Genomic DNA, 24,811 nt, shown 5'->3' on the forward strand with positions numbered 1-24,811 from the left:
CGGCATCAATAAATTATGTCTTCATGTTAATATTAACAAATTGCAATCAGACAGTCGTTAAAAATCAACTTTAAGCACCAAACAATTGGCTCTTGGAATCATTTAAAGCTTAGCTGACACCCACAACTAAGTGGCTTTTTATGTTGAACTAATACAAATGCGTTGTCGCTCTATTGTTTCCCTCACACAGCCAATCACTGTGTTTTTATTCTCACCTCTTAGCTCCACAGAATGCAAATCACTCAGGACTTTCAGGCGGATTTGTTTACTGTGAATAAGTGAAGGACATCTGCAAAGCAGGATCATTATGATCTTAGTGTTTCATCAGTTCACAGGTTCCTTTCTTTTTTCAAAGGACATCATCTGTTTTTCTTGTCAGCAATGCTAATCAAATTGTGTACATTTGTTTATACTGCCAATCATCTGTCAAGATCCTCTGTATTATCATTTGTTTGTGTATCTTCCTGTTTGACTTTTGCCATTTCATCTAAAAGTACGTAAAAAGTACCAAAATACTGTTGACATGTGCTGCTTTTATTCTTTTTGTATACTAGCATTCACTCGTCTTTGTATGTGACGAATCAAAACCAAAGCAGTAACTCTTTAATGAAATTAAAACAGTGAGACTAACTGAATGTGCTAACACTACTGGACATTGATTGGCAGATAGCCCCTTACCCAGCTGTCACAGTGAAACTGATGAAAGCGTGATTTGTTTGGATGACATTCAGCTTGTTGAGCTGAACACCTCAACAGAATCAGATCTGACAGTTACATTTCTGTAAAACTGGAGAAATGGGCTAATTTAATCCAACCCTGTTGTCGACAACACCCACCAAACTAAGTGATTTATCCTGAGAAAATTTAGAAAGGTAATTAATTTTTCTCAAGGACTGCAGCTGAATTAAGATTCCTTGGCACATATCTCTAAACCAAACCATATGGCTATTTCATTGGAAGAATACAATTTGGTTTTTACTGTCTTTACGCAATTTTACCCAGACAAAGCACAGTTATGAGATTATGTGTGAATTAGAAAGGCTATAATTGAGGCCACGACAGCTTAGTGTGAAACCAAGTCAGACTCTAAATGATTTCCAGAGGCTTTCATGCTCACGGGAATGTGGCCATGCACAGTGATGATCGGAAACATAGTTAGAGCTTCCATTGTCTGTTGAATGCTGGACAGGAAATTTGGCTAGGCATCAACATCTGCATGTTTTGATGTTAATTGTCTCTCCCAACACTCAAACATACAAGCTGATTTGCAGAGGATTAGTAGCCTTGTAACAGATCATATATCCAACCTCTTATTAAATGAGGATTGGCCAATGTGTGGCAGGGTTCCCAGACTGCTCTAAACAGGACAGGGTTTCCCAGACACCAAGCCAGCAGAGTAATATTGTTTGGTATGGGGACATAGGTAGGGCATGTCTTACCTGTAACATTCAATTTAATTAAATCATCAACCGGAATTCCATTGGACAAACTGGTGTCTGTTAGTATTGTTGCACTTGTTCTCACACTTTATGGAGCAGATAAGTCAAAATGAAGTTGCTAGTTGCCAAGATATTCCCCAAAGGTGTACGCGCTGCTCTCTTATCGTGTCTTTGCAATCTGTTCAATTTGCTATGGGACTGAGAGTTGGAGCTGCAATGTTTGTCGGCTTTCATTTTGAATGTGAAGTCATAGGCACATATTTAGTGGTCAGTTTTGGACATCATAGTCTTATTTTTTGTAACACAAAACATTTCTTTGTGTAATCTGGTTTATGGTTTGCTCCATAGCAAGATGGACTAGTGTTTTACTGTGGGTCCGTCTCAACACCAACACTTATGAACTAGGTAATCCTAGGCCTATGGCCTATTCCCCCCCCTCCCCCCAACCTTAATTCATATAAACTGCATTCTCATATACGTTTTGATGGAAACTATTTTTTTCCCAGATTACGTTTGTGTCAACGCGTCCTTGTACCAGCGACAGGCACACATTGTGAAACAGTCGCAGTTTTAATTATGTGGTTAACGTTGTGAATTGAAACAAAACTACTTGACTAGGGTTAGAGAAGATTCTTGGTTTGGGTTAATATAAAGTAGCCTACGTTTGTTACATAACTTGGTTACGTACCTCAATAAAGTACATTACCTGTATGTACTTTACGTACGCAGTTTAAAATAAGTCACCTCTTGGTGTCATACGGGACACAAACAACAGCCTCCTGGGTGAAAGTCGCGTGTCATAAACAAATGTAATCTGAGACCAAATATTTTCCTCAAAATGTAATTGAGAATCCAGTTTAGTTGTATGGGAACATACTTTTAAGGAGACGGGGCTGTCATGTCCTGTAAAGCAACCTACTTTTGTGCTGTAAATCAATCAATCTGTGATTTCATATGTGTTCACAGTGTCCATGTAGAGGCAGTGGTCTTGTTAATCATACTTACTGTATTAATTGCTCAAAAGTAATGTAGCAGTGGTTTGTTGATGTTAAAGTGGATGGAGCAGCTGTCAAAAAGACCCAGAGACACTGTTAGTTCTGTTGGGTTTAGTGTATAGTGCAGCTGCCTGGCTTTGAGGATGTCTCTGCCACGCTTGGACGCACACACACACACACACACACACACACACACACACACACACGCACACGCACACGCACACGCACACGCACACGCACACAGTGCGTGGCACTATCTTTGTGGGGACCCGTCACTGATATAATGCATTCCCTAGCCCCTTACCCTAACCTTAACCATCACAACTAAATGCCTAACCTTAACCCTTACCCTCACCCTAACCTAATTCTAACCCTAATCCTAAAACCAAGTCTTAACCCTCAAACAGCCCTTTAAAGTTGTGGGGTCTAGCATTTTGGCCCCGCAAAGCTGTCCGGACCCCACAAGTATACTGTATTCCCGGTTTTTGGACCCCACGAATATAGTTAAACAAGAACACACACACACACACACACACACACACACACACACACACACACACACACACACACACACACACACACACACACGGCCATGGTTAAATTGAGAAACCCTTCTAACTTTAATGATTAGCCTTTTTAATTTGGAGCATTCTGCCATGTACAGTAATGACCGTGGAGAATAAATACAGGCCCGTAAAATCATGGACAATAATAGCCCAGGTTTCATGAGTGTGGGCACGTGCCTCAAATGTTTGGAGTGTTTGTCCATTTGTGCGCATTTGTTTGTGTGTGTGTGTGTGTGTGTGTGTGTGTGTGTGTGTGTGTGTGTGTGTGTGTGTCCAAGCATTAGAGAGCAAAGAGAAACCTTCTCCTCTCAAGAGAGCCTCAGACAGACATCAAAGCCATGCAAATAGAATCGGTGTGGTGTGTTTGGTATTGATTTGGCCCCTTGCTGAGAAAAAGACTTGTGTGTCTCAGTGTGTAGTGTGCAGCTTTGGTAAGCGGCGTCCCAACTTCCCTCTCTTTTGCACAGCGTTAAGGTGAGTGTGTATGAACATATGTGCTGCTCAACAGCGGAGCGCAAGTTAACTTAATGATGTTTAAAGGTCATGCAAGCTTTAGCAAGCAAAGCGCAGAGACTCCAGAGATTGCACAAAGCCTTCAGGTTTCAGTCTTTTCAGGCAACAGTTAACAACTACAAAATAATTGTAATCTCTCTAAAGATTATGGATGCTGCAGAAAAAACAACAAACAAGCTCTATCATTGGCTGCTTTTATTCATCGCTCACATAAGTAGTAAGTAATATAGTCTGAGTAAATGCTCAGCTTCAAAGCTCTCTCTTACTCAAACACATTCAGTCGCTGTGGTGTGATGCGGTAATATTTATATACAGATTCGTTGTACATTTTTGATATTGATTGCCGTGGGCAAAAACATTTTCTTCTTGCCAAAGAATAAAAAGCGGATTAGAACTAACTGTGTTAGCGTCACAGAGTTGTTCACTGAGTGGAGAGGAAACAATGAGCAGGCGTGATGATTTTATTTTTTGACAGCCTCTAACTGCGTAGGCGAAAGGCGAGCAACCTGATGTGTGTGCAGGGGGAGAATGCTGCTTAGATGAATCAAAGCTCAGGAGCTTTTGTTCAGGGAATCTGATCTATTTTGAACATTACTTATGTCTGGATTGATCGATAAAAGGGAAAAAAAGACATTGCATGTTCCGTTACAGTCTCTGAAGTTTATTTTCCTCTGCGTTTGGAATGTTGAATATATATAACTTGCCCTTAGCAGTCCGTCTTAAGATCATTTCCCTTTGAACTAAGCCAGCACCTCACATTTTGCTACATTATAATTGTAACATTAAACCAACATTATTTCTACTGTCAATACCTGCCTATCCGACACTTCTCTGGTGACGAGCTCCCTCAATAGCTCTGGGTAAATTTTGGTATTTTGCTCAATTTGACCTATTGGAGAATTCAAACACCATTTCAACACAGATTAGTAGCAAGGCACAGTTATTAAATGTGTTATCAGTGCTTGCACAGGTTGAGCAGATCCTGTGCATATCCAGCGAGGTAGGAAATAATTATTCTTGATAGGATTTATCTTCAATTTCCTCCTTCCCTGCTCTGTTTAACTGGAGGGGAGTGAAAAGAACCCGGCTTGACGTTTGATCCCGCGCAACATGGGGAAATTGATATGACAAAAAGTGGCATTGTGGTGGACATGCTTGCATTCAAACGTACATGCATAGCAACATACGTGCTTGTTCTGTAAAAATCCTATCAAAAAGGCTGGCATTTACTCCACAGTGTTCTAGGGGGCACATTAAGATGACATATGGGTATGTATGACTGTATGCTTTGAACCCACAATGTTAAGACAATGTGTGACTTGGTATTTGAAACAGATCTGTGCAGGATCTCTGAAGCCAGCAAAAGCCAGACACAAGGCCCTATGAATGACTCATGGTGCTTTCACGTAGGCATGGGCCGGTATACGATTGTGACAGTAATAACCTTCAGCAAAAATATCACGGTTTCATAGTATTGTGGTATCGCAATTACAGCTTTAAATTGTATTATTTTTTAAATGTCTGGGTGAAAAAAAACTAACATTTAACACAATGTTTTTCATTTTTAAACACACTGCACACTGGCAGGGAGAGGGATTTCTAAAGCGCACTTTCTATCCTTGAAGATAAAAAAACCAGCTCATACCTTAGGAACGGTATGACGAAATGTTAGTGGTTTTGAAACCTTGACCTTTTCAAACCGCGGCATACCTTGAAACCGGTAACTGGCCCATTCCTACTTTCACGGCACCACAGGGATTGCTGGTGAGTTAAGTGTCTTTAAGGGAACATGTCAAGTTTTTGGGGTTGCCTGTTGGTCAGCTTACCTGTTAAAGGATCAGTTCACCCAGATCACAGGAAGAAAATAAAGTGGATTTTATACTGAGAATGTAAAATATCTGCCACTAAGATTTCTACCTCCACCCAATACAGCTGATGTGAATGCCATTTTATTATGTGAATTAAAATTTATGAAATTAACTCTTTCCAGAAACAGTACTCATAATCCCCACAAATCACTGTCAACGGTTTTCATTGGAACTATTTTTTTAGTAGAGAGTAGTTCCATTAAAAACTCTACCTCTACTGTTAGCAACAAGGGTAATACAAAATATATATTTTTTATTATTTAGAACTTTCCCTTTAAATTATGAAAATATAGATGAATAAGTTCACTGTGCAGTGACTTTAGCTTCTGTTCTTCAGCTCTTTAAATTGTATGAAATACACAGAATACAGTCCAATCATATTTCATGTGAATTTTACCTCCCACACAAAAACTGCCAGACTTAGCCATATATCATTTACGATGACTTGCCACTGAGCATTAGAGCTGCTACAAATTTCATTTTCTCAGTTCCAAGATTATGCTTACAATTACTCAACATAGTGTATAGTACAGTCTATGCAAGGTGCACCAGAGCAAGTGTCTATACTAGGGACAGACTTTGGTGTGTAATATGAAGGTGAGTACAGTGGTGAGCTCACGTCAGCTGATGTGTCAACAGTCAACAAGTTTAAAGCTGCGCTAATCAACATTTTTACATTAACAATAAATTGACTATGTGTAATTTGAGAGGTGTTGCTTGTAGTGACAAACCCACAGAGAATTATCACTCCACTCTGCAGTTCCACTCAGCTATACGGAGCATTTGATCATCTTTCAGTTAATTCTCTATAGACCCTGTCACAATGTTTGTTTACAATAACAGCTGCGAAGAAAACTGCGTCCCATACATACAATTTAACGGCGCTAAGCAAACAGGGACGAGGAACAAGGGGATATACTCTCATCTCGTTCATCTGAAATGAATGTTTGATGCTTTCACATATCAACACTTTCAGTAACATTAGGAAAGGAGACTTAATTTACCTTATGGGCCACAGACACACCCACCAAACTAGCGGTCAGTCCGACTGGCAGTGAGATGTTGCTGTTCGTAACACTAGATTTGCTAGCAATGCAACACAGTACAGAAAATAAGCCCAGCAGGAACTTCAGATAGTTCAGACAACCCTGTTTAAAGTGGCTATACAGTATGTAACTTTCAGTTTGTGTTGATTCTAGCGGCCGCTTTGGACAAAAGTGGTTGTGTTTTTACCACACCTGCTGTCGTAAAGGTCTTTTCTTTACGGTGCTGTGTTGCCCACTGTATTACCGAGTAAGCGTTACGGGGAGGTCATACAGTTGCGATGAATGTTTTGCTCAGACAGAAAATCATTCGTTTACAATAAAAGAATAAGTTACAGATGCATCGTTGCATTTCCAGTGTTGCATACGGTAACTTAGCCTACTTTGGATGTCTTGTGAGCTAAACCGGGTATCACTGTCACTGTGTCACAAGCCAAAGCATTAAGAGTTTGTTGCCAACGTAATAATAACTTAGATTCATATAGCACATTTCATGAAACCCACGGACGCTTTAGACAAGTAACGTTACAGGGGGACAAGGGAAAAGAAAATAGTAAGCCAACACAAACGCGGACTAAAAGGGTCCGCGCTAAATGGAATGTAATTTAATGTCGGCTACTGATGTACAACCACATCGCGCATTTTTAAGTTATTTTATGAATGAAATAGACATATTACATACTTGAGGACCAATTCGGAGTGGGTTTTGAATCATTTACAATCCTGTAATTTTCTCCATCTGTTGATAGCCCGATCGAGTGTGACTTGTGTTATTTGCGCCTTTTGTCTTTCACTTTCCCTTTCCCTTAAAGCTTTTAGTTCTTCGTATAATTTCCTTTTTCCTATGATGGTCCTGCCCCAGTATCAGCCATAACTACAGCAGATAACTTGTAAAATAACATTAAAATAAAATAAGGCCTATATAAAGAAATCTCCTGCTTCCTTTTACCTGGCTCAGAAGGCTTGATACGCTAACAGGCTTTCCGGTGTTAGAAAGAAATCTGTGACCCATCAGAATGTGTTACTGTAGCACCGTCTACCTACTGCCATTCTGTGACTGCGCAGGAAGACTCGAATCCGGGCAGAGGCCTTACTAAAAACTATATAAAAATGGCCTTCTTTTAACTGTTAGTCTTGTTTGCTGTTACAGGTCATTTAAGGTCACTGTATGAAAAATGACAGAGCTTTAGAAAAATTTAAAAGTTACATATAGTCACTTTACCTATATATCTTCAAATATTACAGTTACAGCTGAAAATGACAACAGAAATAAACAAGTTTGCCGATTTCACATATCTCCGTAATTGACATCAACTGCCATTTGTCTACCCAGAAGTGATTGTTGTGTTAGCGCGATGTCATGGTTATTTGGTCTATTGGTTTGCAGCTTTACTGTTTTGTTTCAGTCTCACCACTCTTATCGATCTTGTTTCCAGCAGCAGCAGCAGCAGCAGCAGCAGCAAAGAAACTCTGATAAAGCCTCTACTACCTGCCCAGCACCAAACAGGAAACAGACAAAGTTAGCAACTAGCTGGTGAACATAGTGAAGCATTTAGCAGCTAAAGAGACTGATATTTCTCAGGAGATGGTTAAGGCCAGCACAGAGAAAAAATAATGAATACTGAATTTTAATGTCGCCCTGCATCTGCTAAATGTGTACTGTAAGTAGTCAATTGCTTGCTAGTCTCGCTTTGCCAGACCTTCCTCCACAGCGCTGCGAAGGAGGGTCTAGATAGTCCACACAGCATTCCGGGATAGGAGAAAAACGTGCTCTGGTTTATTGGCATTTCTTTAAACCAATCACAATCGTCATGGGCGGCACAAAGCGCCGAACGGAGGCATGGTGCAGCTACAAAATAGCTTCAGGAAGAAACTTGTTTTGATGGAACGTGTACGTTCAAAGGTTGTTTTAGTCGTGCAACAGAAAACTCAGATTGGACAGATATTCTAGCTAGCTGTCTGGATTTACCCTGCAGAGATCTGAGGAGCAGTTAACCATAGTCCTCATGAATCTACCAGTGTTTAAAATTCCGATATAAAGAAAGCGGAAGGTAGAGTGAAATCCAGCGGAATTTCCGGTGGCATCGGAGCAGTCCCAGAAATGGAACGTGGTGGATATAGACTAACTGCTTGCTAACCCGTCAGCTAACAATTTTATGTTGCTACAGTAAATCAAAATGTGTGATGGGTTAGTTGTGAAGTTCTGCCTCAAATTGGACAAAAACAGATTACTGCTGCTTTAAAGTTAGCTGTTGGTGAACTTTTTGCAGATGTGAGCTATAAGCAGTGACTGAAGTAAGAGTATTACTATGATGGATTAGCAGGAAAAGGTTCAAAAGTTGGGAGAAACTTCAAAATGAAATTGCATTAACAGCTAAATATTATTTTAAAGAGCTAGGTGGTCCAGGTTGTGCTCAGTTTAACTACCTTATACATATATAACATGTACATAAATGTTGGAAAATGTAATCAAGTCATCATTTTTATGAGTATCACATCCTTTGTGTCTAAAGTCTTGCTTACATAAAATAGCAATACAGTATAAGTACAGAACTAATTGTTCTTTTTGTCTACTTTCCACTCTTTGCCATCAGCAGTGGGAAAGATGCTTCTTACTTCGCCCACAGATGTGTTTTTGTGTGGTTCAAAGTTTTCCACTAATGTACAAGATGTATTGAAAAGAATTCTGGAACAAACATTTTAGAGAACAGTTGCATAAATTCTTTTTGTAAACGACAGCACAGTCTTAAGTAATTTGATGTGTGTTGTTGGATAATACTGCTTAATCAGGGGTTGTCAGACACAGGAACTAAATTGATGCAATGTTATGATGATTTTAAATACAAAAAGAGCATTCTATCTGCATAAGACCACGGCACAGAAGCAAATGCAATTCACAGAGTCGACGACAGGTTGAATGCCTTCAAAGTTCGATTGAACCATAAATCCAATTCTCATTTAAAATAAGTTTGAAATAACACCACAATTTGAGGATGATAATCTGAGCTGAGTATCAGGCCTAGGTTATTAGCATGGCAGTCTGGTTATGTTTTAAAATATAGGAGCAAACTTGGAAAGATAATTGGGGTCATCCCCCAGAAAACAAATGTAATTTAATACAAATTTCCTGCATTACTACCCCACCTAACTTCTTGGATTGAGTTAAGAAACAGTTGGCTAATTTAAAGTTTGGTCAGAGTCAGTGGGCCAAGCAGGTTCATTCAACATACACCAGCCTATCTTCCCCTTTGCTGAAAATAGTAAAATGATCATTGATACAGGCTTGATGATGAGTTCATTTTTGAATGAAGGAATTTATTTTTTCTCACAAAAAGTGAGGTAGCAAAACTATAACTTTGCTCCATCTAATTAAATAATGGGGATGCATTTGCTGTACTTGCTCCATTGCTCAGGTGCCTATGGTTGTGAGAACACTGACTCAGCTATATCATTAAAATGAAGATCATGGTAAGTCTTTAATCGCTGCCAGCATGCATAGCATCCTAACATTACTTTGTTTATATCCAGCCTTTGCGTCTTGAGTCTCGCCTCCAGATTCATTCTGAGAAAGTGCATGTCACTTAGATAGGAGAAGTACAGCAGGGAGCAATATAACTACAGTAGGTGACAGATAGGACATTTATTTATTTATATTGCTTTTAGTTGGTGGTGAAGAAGAATCATTGCAATCTGCTCTATAAGCAATCACTGTGGCAAGATTGCGTGGAAATGTAATGCATGTAAGTGGCTTAATGAATAATTCTGATAATCATAATCAGTGCGAAAATGTGGTTGTTGGGTTGCCTATTGTCTCTCTAATATTAATATACACCCTCTATCAGACACGCACGCACGCATGCACGCACGCACACACACACACACACACACACACACCTCTATCAGACACGCACACACAACTCTATCAGACATGCACGCACGCACACACACACACACACTGACTGTTAGCTGGGGCCATACATCACTGAATTGCACAGCTGTCTTCTGCCACACCAGTAAATTGATGCTAATGCAATTAGCTCTGTTGCCTTCATCTCAACTCTACTCCGAACCCACCAAGTGAGAGGAGGTGAGAGTGTGTGTGTGTGTGTGTGTGTGTGTGTGTGTGTGGGCGCAGAAGAGATCTAGAGGAAAAGAACAGACCATACAACAGCGAGGTCTGTCCTGGCAGCAATAATCAAAGTAGTCTGGAGTCTAAGAGCTGTGTAAATATCACCAGGTGAATATATGGCAAAAATGAGTCACTGAAGTAAGCTCGCCAAATATTACACGTAGGACTAGCATATGAGAGTGTATTTAAGGCTCCTTGGCAGCTTTCATGCCCTGCAGCATTACAACATCCCCAGCCTCAAAACATTAACAATGATAAGCACATAAGGTGGAAACCATGGATTATTATGACCGTCTTGCAGATGAAAAAAACAAGTCCATTCATACAGGGAATGTGAATGTGAACATGTCAGAGCGCTAAAAGAATATTGAGGGCACACAATGACTGAAAGCAACGGCTTTGTGTTTCAGAACAGAAATAGTGAAAGTGAGAAATATGATAACTAAAACATTTGTGGAAACATTTGTGTTTCCCTTCCAAAGCACGGGGTACAGGTTAGATCTATGATTCTGCCAAAGGCCAGATTTAATGAGCAGAGATTTGCCTGCAGTTTGATGCAGCAGAATAATGAAATTTTATGATAATGTTATCAACCATTCCGGGCTCTTGTTTGCTCTGCTGTACATTTCAGTCAATGCTGCAGCTTTTTCTGTCGATGCTGATGCCACAGCAGTCCAACGATGCTTCATGATATATTCTGAAGTTAGCGTAATTCAATTAAATGCGATATAACGGGCCAGTAATGCTCAACCAGGAAACCACTCATAAATTAAACTGCCTAATTCATCTCCTCTTTTCCACACACTAAATTTAAATTTATTCAAAACATTCTCGACAGTGGCCGCCAGAGCCAACAGTAAAGAAATGGCAGTTCAGTCATCCAAAAATATTAGGTGTCCTAGCTGCTCCTGATGGAATCTTTTACACCTACTAATTACATTTCTAACACAACGTCTCACATCAGTTTTGTTTTCAAGTTCACGCTTAAGGTGTCCTTATCACTGTGCCACCTTCTCTCATTTGCCCTCCGTTCAGCTAAAAAAAAACTAAAACACTAATCCTTCTCACAAACACATGCACACCGTGCAAAACTAGCCTCCACCCTTATCTCAGAGAGCTGCCTTTGCCAAAACGCAGAAATCTATTTGAAATGTGGGTTTCAGAAAAATAAATCATCTTCACAGTCTTCCTCCTTCAGAAAATGGGGCATCTGTTGAGGTGATATCTTTATAGTGGAGCCGTGTGTCTGATTAAAACGAATCGCACTCGGTCAGGCGCTCTCCGTGTCCTGAGCAAGTTTTTAATTAGTTTACAATAAGAGACCGTTCCCTTTATTCCGTCCAATTATTGAGCTAGCTCAAATCAACAGCAACAAAAACAAGGCAAGCGCATTTGTGAGGATGCCTGGCTGTGTCTGAGAAGAGTTTTTAAGGTGTAAAGGGAAAAAAGTAAACCCCAGTTGTAGGCCGTGATGAATCTATTATGTTGCTGCTGTGAGCGGTTGACAGTCGCGGGGCAGGTTTCATCACTTCATCACCCTGTATTACCTCGCCATAAAAACAGTTTCTTTCCTTCAGCAGTCAGCCTCACCAACAAGGCCCCGGACCCCCACTGACACTGACTCTTATGGTTAGCCACATCATGCTAACATTAGCAGCTTAAGTTAATGCTGAAAAAACACAGTTAAATCAATTTCTTACGCTTTTGCTCTTGTATTTGGAAAGGCGATAACAAATGACACAACACTTACTAGTGCCACATGCACACTACTTTGGCATTCAGAGGATTTCAAAGCATTGACAGACCGCCTAGTTATGGTAGCTATGCTTGGACAATCACAGTTGGTGGCGAATGGTCGATTCAAAGCCACAAAATCAGTAACACATGGTACATGATTGCATTCATTTAGCACTTTTGTCCAAGTTTACACTTTCCCTCTCTTTCACCTATTCACACATGCACTCACACAACGATGGCGGCGGGATACCATGCAAGGTGCTTGACTAACCATCAGGAACAATTACGGGTTCAGTATCTTGCCCAAGCATAATTTAACATGTGGACAGGACATGGACATGAAGATTTGAGTTTTGGCTCTCTGAGTTTACACATGACTGGAGATAGAGTTATGGTCACACATTGTTGTGAGCCAGAACAGCATATTATAATGTATATTTTTGAGCTTGACTCAAATGCAGAGAGAGATCCAAAAGTATGCAGATTTCAGCGCTTTACTTTAAAAGCCTTTCAAATTACAGTGTAACACCTCAGACATATACAGTATAAAAACAACAAAGCCTACTACCATAATAAACAAAAAACACTAATTAAAAACAATAATCCCTCTAATTAGTATGGTAAGAGATCTAGATGGACTAGAATAGCTCACAACAGAGTACTGAACTGATGGACAGAAAAGACAGGTTTCTGTCGCCAACAGTTCCACAACTCAGCAAATACTGAGCCCAGAACGTACAGCCTATAAAGTCAACTCAGCAGGTGCAAGCAATGTCTCTATGATTGCTTACAGACTTCCATTGGCTGGCCAGCACTGCACTGGCACAGTGGTAAATTGCTGCAGCTCATCTCTGAAAGGAGTATACACTCTTAAAGTGAATTGTATACCACTGTAATGAGCATATTTGAGTTTGTCTTTCAGCTAAATTGTAAATTACTGCCAAAAAAATCATCCATATACTCCAGTGTGTGTGAAGCCAGCTGTGAAAAGAGCATGAATAATAGACTTATTCTGATGTTTAATGGGCTCTGAATGATTAGCATTCATACATGTAAGGTGCTAAAATATCTCTGTGACCTAAGTATTTCAGATACCTGGTCATGCACAGCATAACCAGAATTACTTTACATTTTATCTCCAGAAGCTGAGAATGAGTAAATAGCACAAAGCAACAGTTTTATTATGTGCACGGTGCTAAAGTGGGGGTGGTATCATGAATTAGTATTTAAGGAAGCGTCATGCACATCTGATCATTGATTCCCAAATGCACCAGTTCAGTTAATTAAGAAATATATGGAAATTGGCTGTTGGCAGGCGCACACTGCTCTGCAGGTTGGAACAGTCAGTCTCCTTGTGTCACAGGTAAGGAGATGCATCGGAAGGATTACCAAACAGAGGGGGGAGAGCTATGGTGTTCGCAGCGGCCTGCCAATAGCTGTAAATAGTCTGCGCTGCCAGAACCTCACAGTTGTCTCTTGTTCCACAGACAAATGGCTCCAAGAAATGAGCGCCTCATGCAAAATTTATCCCCAACCTCCCCCTCCTCATTTTGACCCTAAATTTAACAGCTCAGAAGCTTTAACCATAACCACAGACTGTAAAAATAATGGACCAAGCTTTCGGGGCTGAAAAGTGAAGCCAATGCGGAAGTGCCTTAAACCTGCATTCTATCTACTTTCCAGCAGGGGGTGACTCCACTGGTTGCAAAAAGAAGTCCGTTTCTATAGAAGTCTATGGGAAAATGACCTCATTACTCACTTGATTTATTACCTCAGTAAACATTTTCATAATGAGTTTATGGTCTCAATCCTAGTTTTAGAGTCAATTTTACTGTCGGCAACGTGTTTGGGATGGATAAAGCATAGAAATTAACGGGAGCGGGACGGAGCCCGAGATTAAATTAAAAAATGGCGCTGTAATGCGGTGAGTGCGCCCAAAGATTGCGAGGCATTTCGTTTTAGAAAAGAGAACCACTTACAACTCACAATACATTCGTTGATTGGGAATACCGTGACCCTCGGGAGTCTCGAAAAAGTGTCACTACCTAACCCTAACCCACCCAGCAGTGAGAGACAAACGGCTCTGCAGCGCTGCATTCACACAACAACATCAGCGCAGCAGAGGAGCTGCTCTCGCTCCCTTGGGCCATCGCTGCAGCTGTGTGCACACACACACACACACACAGAGTCTGATAACTTTAGACAACATAGGGAACGAAACGGGAGTGGGACGGGATTCGGGAGTCTTTCTCTCGGGATTTTGCAGTACAGGATTTTTTTGGGGGGGCAGTCACGTGATCGGGATGTGACGGGAGTATTTTCGTGGGCTCGGGATGGGAGCGACAATTGATTCCCGTGTCACCCTCTAATGGGGATTGACTCCCTTTTGATCCAAGCCTCAAGTGGCCACTAGAGGAACTGCAGTTTTTGGCACTTTCAGCCCTGGATGTTGCTGCTTGGTACTTACCACAGACTGTTAATATTAACGGACATCGCATCCGGTTCGGCGAAGTTCGGCGAAGTGCTGCAAGTACGGAAGTGCCTTAAACCTGCATTCTATCTGAATTCCAGCAGGGGGAGACACGTGCGGTTGCAAAAGGAGTTTGGTTTCTATAGAAGTCTATGAGAAAGTGCACTTACTTCTCACTTGATTTATTACCTCAGTAAACATTTTCATAATGAGGTTATGGTCTCAATCGCTAGTTTTAAGTCTTCTGCAACACAGAATGATGTTCATTTTTTGAATTATGGTCTCGTTGATTTTAAAATCGGCGATAAAGCAGGGGATGTTTTAGGGCGTGGCTATGATGTGATTGCCAGTGAAAGTGTGTAATGTAAGGTAGAGTGTAAGGGCTCCTTCCTCACTACTCCCTCTCGTCTAAAATCGTCACATCCGCAACCAGGATGGGTGCGCCTCTAACAGCAAACTCAACGACTCATAGCAGATCTCCACAAACCAATGGGTGACGTCACACATGCTCTGTCCACCAATTTACAGTCTATGGTACTTACTAACAATTTTGTTGAGCTTTCAACCACAACTCTTGGTCTTCATCTGCATGTGGTGTTTCCTCAGTTGTCATGTCCAAAATATGGAACTTTGGTTACTTGCTAACAGGTGACATGAAAGCTAAGTAGGTGGATCTTCAGTGAAGAAAATTGAAGAAAACTACTATTTCAAGTATGAACTTTACATACTTAACGTAACACTGCTCAGTTGTGTAGTGTTAAAAAAAGAAAGGTTAATTATCCTCCAGTCATCAACCAATCACATTGTGTAACAAATTATGGCTGAAAAACATTCATATATGCTGTTAAATGAAACCCTTTTTCTTTTTTATACTTAAATTGTCTTATACGGTAAACAGTATTTTATCATCTGTTTAATGTATTAATCCATCATTGCTGATTTCGTAATCTATAATTGACCATACTTGTACAGTTATGGGTGGAGCAGTTCAGTGACTGAAATGAAAACAAAACAGTAACAATATTTTTAAATATGAATGTCCTTAGTGCAGTCCTTAGTAGCCCTGTTGATATTTACGGTACATGAGCACATTCAAGAAAAATCCATTATAGTAAACTATTCTGCAAATATACTGTGGCTTTAGATGAGATTTGGTTTACCCTGGTCACAGTCCTCCTTTGAGCCCCTTCTTTGTCTTTCATGACTCTATGTCTCTCAAAAGGTAATAAACTAACAGAGGCTGAGTTGATTGGCCATTCGCTTAAATGTTATTTCCCCCCGGTTTCCCCGTCCTTGTATCGCTGTCTTCAAAAGCAGATGATTTCAGTCGATTTCAAACTGAATGCACAGTGTCTTTTATTGGCGTCTGGGGTGTGTGGAGATTGCAGCGTTGAATGGCTGTTAAACTAACCATTGTACCGGTGCCGTCTGGAGATCTCCTGATAGACAGGTGCTCACAGAATACGCCAAACATCAGCAGCCATTCGCTTATCTGTCTCCTAATTAGGAGAGCAAATGCATTCAGAGTTTTCTAGGGGTTCTATTTAGAGTGGGGAATTAGATGTCAATGCTGCACTCTAGAAACCAAGGAAACAATACATATCAATATACCCTACTTGATCTAATTATCAATTCAGATGCCATGATATGCCTCCTGATGGTTGCTCTCTCAGATGATCTGTTTTACTTACAGCCAATGACGGGGGAGTAGAGATTTCTAATGTGTGACACATCAAGCTGGAAGCTGATGATAAACAATGAAAGGTAAAAAAAAAAAAAAAAAAGCCACATGTTGCAGTAAGTGCGTGAGCATCATTTGTCATGCATAATGATGTAAGTTCTCTGGTATCTGGGTCACTATTTGTTGATAGCACTGTGTGAAAATCCAGAAGATTCCTGAAAGAACAGGATTAATTAGTGTGGAATAAGCCCTGAAACGCACTGAGAGAAGTGTTTATTTCTGCCTAGCAATGCTAGACATGAGTACATTGAATGATGCATTTCTTAAAAACATGCAGTCAATATGTTGGAGATAAATTGCCAGGTGTGTTAGATTTTACATGCTCCATGTGCTAAGTAACGCCGCAATTTTGGGGTGTTTGTTTGCGACAGGTTCTTTCATAAGCACTATTAATTACTCTAAACGTCAAAGGCAAGGCCACTCCGCTATCCTGCTCTGCACTTTGCTACTCTTCTCTAAAAACTCCTCCAGATGAACCCCCCTGTATATCTCCACCTCTGTGGTGAGTCACTGGGGAACACAAGTGATCACGCTGTGTGCCTTGCATTTGCATTGCTGTGAGATTAAGGAACAATTCCCACTGGTGCATGAAATCCCAGCACACCACTAATCCCTTGAAGAAGCACTTTAACTGTATTTGGTCAGGGTCATCTGGAAACTCAGGGCAAAACATAACCGTTTCTTCTTAAAAGCCATCTGGCAGATGCACAACATTCGGCATCAGAACCTCAGTAATATTTCTTGCCACCTGGACAAGCAGAAGCAGCTCGATGGTGTTTTAAGCCCCCAACGTCGACTTCAAGGCAACGCTGCGACCGTTGACTTCAAGGCACCTAACCCTAACCCTAATCATTGCCTAATCCTTGTGATGTTGGGGGCTTAAAATACCAAACACTGCAGTAGCATCACTTGACTTGTATTTAATATAGACCAAGAATCAGGAGGCCCAGATGTGTGTAATATTAGTATATTTTACACAGTTGGGAATAGTCATGACATGTGTAATGATGGCTATCTATCTATCTATCTATCTATCTATCTATATATATATATATATATATATATATATATATATATATATATTTTTTTTTAACAGTTAATGAAGCCCCCTGGGAATATGTCAGTGGGGCCAATGTGCTTTATATGTGGATTACCACTGGAGTAATAGTAATTTGAGCCATAGATTGATTGAGAAAGCCTCTACAGCCAAGTACAGCCTCCTGATTTTAATAATATCATGCCAGGAGTGGCTCTGTGTCTGTGCCTTCAATGACAGCAAACAGAAGATTAACAAGTGAGAGAACCTTAAGACAGTAGAACGGAAATTTGTTTTCGTGCTTCTCATTTCCTGTCCTCCTCAGCATGTTTCCTGCTCTGTCATAACTACTACTGCTCCCTCCTCGCTGAAGAGACATGATAGACATTATGAAGAAACCATCCAGGCTCCCAGCAGTTACCCAAGAATTAAAAAAGAGGCAAACAACCCTACGTTTTTGTTGTGTGGCATTAGTTGACAAAAACCAGTGTATCCATTGACTAAACAAGTGGGGTGCATATAGCAGGCACCTTTTTGCGAGTGCCAAAGTGACACCCACAAAGTGCATCTGTGGGCAGCCCTAGTTAAAGATCAGTACATCTTTGCCTTCATTACTTATTTTATCATAAGACATGTATTCCAAACGATTATTTTAATTTCTTAACACTCTCATAACTATGAGTCAGCTAACATAACATATTTGAACTTTAAGCTAACTTCCCTCCTTGGGGGGGGGGGTCATGTAAATACTCCGGAAGATTGTAATAATGTCAGCTTTGACATGGCTGAGGATGAATTATTGCTGACCCATCGCTAAGGATGAACTATAGCTGACCCATGGAGCTCATGAAGCGGTTACCCCAGTAAAGACCAAAATATGCTTTATTGGGCACAAGGTGACTGAGGAAAGTCTCCTGGGTCACTTGAAATAGAATCCAGGTCAGTTTCTTAATGTACGTCTGGTTCATGGGTGAATGAACAATATTCTTGCTCACCAATGCTATATCTGGAGTTAAATTCCTGAATTCAATATATCTGTGAAGAGGTGATACACAAGTCCACAGCCCAGGATTCCCCAAGGAGAGTTTCCTTAGAATATGAAATATTTGTGACTCAAAAGAAATTTAGTTGAAATTCGCAACCACCAAATCAGAGACCCACAGCTGTGCCATTTGGTGAAAGGTGGTGCAATGTCAACATTCTAACACACACATTATAAAACAAAATTTCAAGTGCCCCATTTGCACAAAAAACTGATTGTTTTTCCCTTTCAGCAAATCTTGACAGAGAGTATGACATGTTGGATTCAGCCTGAACATTATTTTTCATTTCCAAACACTACAAAGTTATGGCAGAACTACCACACCTACTATGATTAATCTGTTAATCTTGATGGGACTGATAAGAATAATACTGCATATCTGACACTGTCCAGATAAATATCACATCCATTTATCAAAAGGTTCGAGAAATATGTTCCATACTTAAAATCTTATCAGACAGAAACCATTCAAAATTGTATCACGGTACATATCTTTCTGGTACAGTAGACATACTTACATTACTTACATACTTGTAGATAACTTCATTTAATTGCTTGATTAACTGCTCTCAGCTTCCAAATGTCTGTTTTTACTGTCATCTGATTGTAACTGTTATACTGTATGTTGGTCGGAAATATTTGTTCAAAGAAATCATCTGAGCTGGATCATGCGGGCGGGAACATACTTTCACTGGGGGGTGCTGAGATCCGGACGCGAACAGAAACGAGAAATTCTGGAGCCCAATGGCCCGGGAGACACAGCCCAAAATAGAACAACCTTGCTTGGTATTTGCTATTACACGTTATCAAAAAACAAACAGTGTCTTACCTAGTAACGCAACGTTAGTAGCCGACCATCCACTAGATATCCACTCTTGGCCACTAGAGGATGCTGCAGCACCATCAGCACCCACCCTCCAGCGCCCTTGAGCTAGATTGTGCCATGTACAATAACTGGTACCGTGGGTAATGCCCCATGTGGCTATTTATACCATGTTTCAGCGTATAACTCATTAATCATCACCATACAGTTGAAGTTTCTTTCCTGGATTACTTAGTTCAAATTTGATCATGCCCATTTTAACCTAAATATATTGTCCAAAACATTTTTCCCTACACTTTCTTTCAATCTTCCAAAGTTAGTACATCTTCCCAAACAGGATTTACTGTAGATATTATTCCAAATTTAGGGATGTTGCTAAACAGCAATTGTCTACAGTATCATTGTATGTATTGTGATGCAGATCTGCATACAATTTCTGAAAAGGTTTCTAAACATTGTCTGCTACTCCAAACCTGTCCAGTTGTTGGCTGCTGGTTTTAGGGCCGACAGAAATTAACAAACATGAAGTGTAAGAGTGACATGTTGGATTCAGCAACGTTATTATTAAACTGCAAAGTTATGGCAAAACTACCACAGAAGAAGGATAATTCCCTTTAATCCTTGATTACTTATGGCGTTTTTCCATTAAGTGGTACCTACTCGACTCGACTCTACTCGGCTCGACCATGGTGCCCCGTCCTCCATTTTCCATTGCAGATTTAGTACCGCCTCATGCCTGAGGCGAGTGTGGCTGGTCGTCATAGCGACGCCACAAGAAACTGCCGTGAAACACACAGAACGTCGAAGGTGTGTTGTTTTTGACTCTCAGCACGTGGCTGTTGCCACAGCCAGAAAAAAAATTTGTTTCAAAAGAAGCTGGAGGCAACAAAAAAAAAACACCGCTAGCTAAACTATTTAAAAATGGTGGGTTTGTTCAGGACACCCCCGTCTGTCGCTAGCAATAATGACGCAGTGATTAGTGACGATTCTCTCTTACCAATCAGTAGTCTGCAGGTTTTCACGTCACCTTTTGGTATCGCCTCAGCTCGCTTGGAACCTCGACGGAGGTGATACTAAAAAAAGTACCTAGTAAAGACTTTTTTTTGTTATGGAAAACCAAAAAAGGCGAGTAGAGTAGAGGCGAGTCGAGCAGGTACCGTGTAATGGAAAAACGCCATTAGTTTTAATATGGTCATGCCCATTTTAACCCAAACATATTGCCATAAACATTTTTCCTACATTTTCTGCCAATCTTCCAAATGTGGTAAATTTGTATGGGTCTAAAAAATTATTTTTGACATTTATTTTTTACCTTTATGGATGGTCTTTAAGCTCATCTGCAATTCCATGAAACTCCATCTGCGTATGAAGATAATGTTAAATGATTGATGAGGCAACATTCACTGTCATTAGAAATGACATTTTAAAACACTGTCTAGCCTTGGAAGGTGTGTGTGCTATTTGAGTGCTTTCTAGTTATTGTAGAGTTTTAAAGCCGTGCTTGAAGCACAAACAAAACACCCAAGGTGTTCTTTAAAGGCACTCCCCTCACACTATCGAGGCTTTAGAACATAATGTTTGTGAAGTTTGCTTGTGCAGTAATGGCAGCTGTAACCTGAAGACAATTTGGCTGTGTAGGGGACATCAGCTTTATGATCATGTTTTCAGACTGTCATGTTATTCTCCGCTTCTTAAATCTTTCTGCCAATATCCTCTGTGTCGTAAAGAGGTGCGCCTCCCCACTCCCATGTCATAAAAGCACAGAGACTTTACTTTTATCTACTAAAAGGAGCTAATGATTGGGTTAGAGTAAAGGATAGTGATAATATAAGTGTTACAGACACACTTTGAGTATAAAGACGGGAAATCTATACAGCAGTATTGTGTGGAAAAGCCAAAACAACAAATCTCACTCTTAGATATGATGTTGAAGATTGAAGATATAAGTTGCTTGTTTATGTTGTACAGGATTCAATAAAATATTCATACAAAAATATGTCATTGGATTGGCTTTAAACTTAGCTGTGTTGACACATTTGAATACCAAAATGAAAAAAAGGCCAACTGATCTACTTGCTGCATTCATTTAGTCCAATTTGAGAATTCTCAAATCATCATTTTCCATGAAACATCCCCTCCACAAAATGGTAAACAGCACAGTTATGCACCAAAAGCCGCTGGGAGGCTAACATAATATGCTAAACGAAACCCCGCTTACTGAACTGATCGATGGTGTGAAAATATTTCATAATGAGCGACGTGCAGTATTTGCTGCAAACCCTCCATAGGATGGCTTTGAACGCCTTTGAGTGGCCAAATTTAACTGGCCAGGACAATGATTGAGTCCTTTCAAACTGCAACCTCATTGTGACTAATTATTACCATCAATAGCCTACAGCAAATGAGTTTAAAATGCTCAGAGGCTATGATCTTTGGCAAATATCTATCCTCTGGATGGAATTGTATTACTTTAAATGTTTCTCAAAATTGTTCTTTTGTGTTCCTCCGGACTGAATTGAGCTGGATGCTACTCAAATATTACATTATTATGGGTTTCTTTGCTCCAACATTAACAGTTGGTGTCATTTGTTTCACTCTTCCTCTAAAATGTAAGCACTTTTAGATATGACATTTACAGATCGTCCTCACACAGAAAACGGCCATATAGGTTGATTGTGCAAGCAGCTCAAAACGACCCATATTTACATTTGTTGTTAGGCGGCGACTTCTAGTGGCCGTAGTAATGTTCTCGAGAGCAAACGCGGAAGTGAGGTGAGAAAGTATAAGAGTGCCAGGTTGGCGTGGTGGATTGCTCAAACAGGAGTTATTGGCAATCAACCTATTCTGTCCTTTAGGTATGTGGGCGTGGGAGACATCCCAGGTTAAATAATCCCTAAAATGTTCCTTAGATTCCACCATTTTCTTCTGCTTTTCTACTGCTGTTTTGTTTTACTTTAACCAGTGCCTTCAGCAGAGTAAATGTAAGCCTGTGGGATGTTTTTAAATGTATGCATTTAACATAATTGGTAAAAGTGTTCCATGAAAGTAGTTCAGAGTTGAAAACCACTAAATATGCTAATACATGTTTTGTTCCGTCAAGCTTCGGTTTTAATCGAAATGAATTAGGAATTAAAAGAGGCTCCACACATGCACAGCGACTGACCCTAAACACTCTTTAAATTATGCAGCTGTATATCTAAATGTCTGCTTGTGCATAAAGGCACTTGCATATACAGCACACAATCACTTTCCCTCTCTACGGCATCCATCTATCTGCCCAGCCACAAGAGAGGGTGTGCACGTGTCAGAGTGTGTGTGCATATATTAGTGTATATGTGTGTGTGTGTGTGTGTGTGTGTGTGTGTGTGTGTGTGTGTGTGCGCTTAAATGTACACACATATAGTTAAACATGTCCCGTCTCTGCCTGTGATCAATTAGACCTGTGTGGCCAGCAGAGGAAATTTTAATTACGCCTGCAGATGTCGGCGCAGTGGCACAGAGGCTGTCAGCTGGCTGAGAAAGTCTCAGAGGCACGTATTGTATTTAAATAGACTCTCTTAGCCCATGATACGGCCATTAGGCTTTGCAGTGTCAGGGCAGGAGAGAGAGCTGTTGTCGTGATCCTGAGATGTTCACAGTCATCAACGGGAACATCTCGTTGATGCAGGATGGGTTAAAGATCACATCACTCTTTTAGAGTATTCTGCCAGATGTAAATCAAGATAAAAAAAACAGCTCGCGTTATAGCGATTGAACATTAGTATCGAATGTGCTTTGATTTTTATAATAGTCATCAACTACTCGTTAGCCAAGTCCCCATTTTTTTAATTGCCTTTATTGGACAGGAGAGCTTAAGACAGGAAATGAGGAGAGAGAGGGGTGCAACATGCTTCGTGGTAAGGACTGAGTCTTGGTACATGGGACGCACGCTCAACCAGTTGAGCTACCAGGGCGCCCCCAGAGTCACCATTTTACATTTGTAAATATCAAAGATTAGGAATTTCCCAGCCAAGCCCTGTACTTCGCCATGTATCAAACCTTTTCTGTGCTTATAATGAGTTGTTGCACGGCACTCCATTTTAATTGCCCCATTTGGTGTCTCACAGTACATAAGAAAAATGTAATTCAAAAATGTATTAAATTTAAAAAAATTCCATGAAATTCCAGTATTCTGCAGGTCATCATGGTCCTAAGTGTTAAGTAATATGTGCACTTTCCCTTTGAGGAAGTGTTCACAGATTCACAGCTGACCTATTTGGATGGAGGATTTCCCCGGAGAAAGGCAAAATTAGCAAAATAACTCTTGCATATTATCGTTGATGCAAGGTAGGCTGAGACGCTGCCAAGGATGTCTGGCGAGCCTTGTTGTGCAAAGATATAAAAGCGTATATATAAAAACAAGGGATGCATAAGTAGTTGGGAAGTTTTAATTCCACTAGTCTGTGGAGAAATGCAATGTTTGTGCCTTTTGTTTACGAGGGCCAGAGGGAATAAGGCTTCTTTCTTAGGGATCTTAGCTTATACGCCACCTTGTTTTTTGTCACACACACACACACACACACACTCACACACAGTGACTGCACACAGCCACTCCACAAAAGCAATCTAGGTCATCTTTCATCATCTGGTTCTCCTGCTCAGGCAGAGGAATGAGATCCATGTTACTTGGACACAAAATGTGTGTGGAAAGTCAGTGTGCAGAGACTGAAAGAGAGAGTGAAATCCAACTAGTGGGTGCAGCTAATGACGGTGCATACTGTAGCAATGCCATTACATTAAATAGTCTGCCCAAGTTTAGCATGAGAAAAGAAACACTGCTGGCTCTGAGATGTTGCGGTTTTCTATGCAAGCTGTGGCTCATTTTTCCCTTACAGTACACTCGTGTTTGGGTTTTCTTTTTTAAATAAATAAGCTGGCGAATAAATATAATATAAAATCAGAATACTGTGAGGTTAGCAGTTATCTCATCCCATACAACTATGCTATATATTTACTCAAATTGTGTGCCAGAAATCGTGTGAGGTTCAAAATTTTTTTTTGAAAGCTCAAAAGTTTTTCCTCATGGCCATTAGGTTAAATATCTTTATATTATCACTAGTTTACATAATGACATGATGGTATACTTTTAATTCCATAGATCGTATTGGCTTCAAATGACCTGGAGACACTGGCTACAGTAATGTGTTATGAAGAAGACAACAGCAACAGAAAAAAAAATGCATTTCTTAGTTCTAAGTGGATCACTACATGTACCATTGTGCATGACATTCACAAGTGTCGAAACCATCCAAAAATGCATGTTGGATGTGGGTAAGAAGACCTTTACTGCATGTTCTAATCTTTGCTTTGTACATGTTTGATCTTTACTCATAGAGAGAAGCAACTTCAAAAAGAAAGAAAAAAAAGTAA

The 24,811-nt window shown here is 40.3% G+C and overlaps 1 protein-coding gene and 1 long non-coding RNA gene across 2 annotated transcripts in view; both read right to left on the reverse strand.

Moving 5' to 3' along the window:
* alk (ALK receptor tyrosine kinase) overlaps nucleotides 1-24,811 on the reverse strand; it is a 393,824-nt gene that overhangs the window by 340,037 nt on the left and 28,976 nt on the right. The window lies entirely within an intron of this gene.
* LOC116065690 lies at nucleotides 462-20,184 on the reverse strand. Its single transcript, XR_004108790.2, has 3 exons — nucleotides 20,032-20,184; nucleotides 12,992-13,001; nucleotides 462-472 (listed from the first exon to the last, which is right to left on the reverse strand). It is a non-coding gene; the product is annotated as an uncharacterized LOC116065690 (long non-coding RNA).

The sequence above is a fragment of the Sander lucioperca genome, chromosome 18 (assembly GCF_008315115.2).
Source record: "Sander lucioperca isolate FBNREF2018 chromosome 18, SLUC_FBN_1.2, whole genome shotgun sequence".
NCBI lineage: Eukaryota > Metazoa > Chordata > Actinopteri > Perciformes > Percidae > Sander > Sander lucioperca.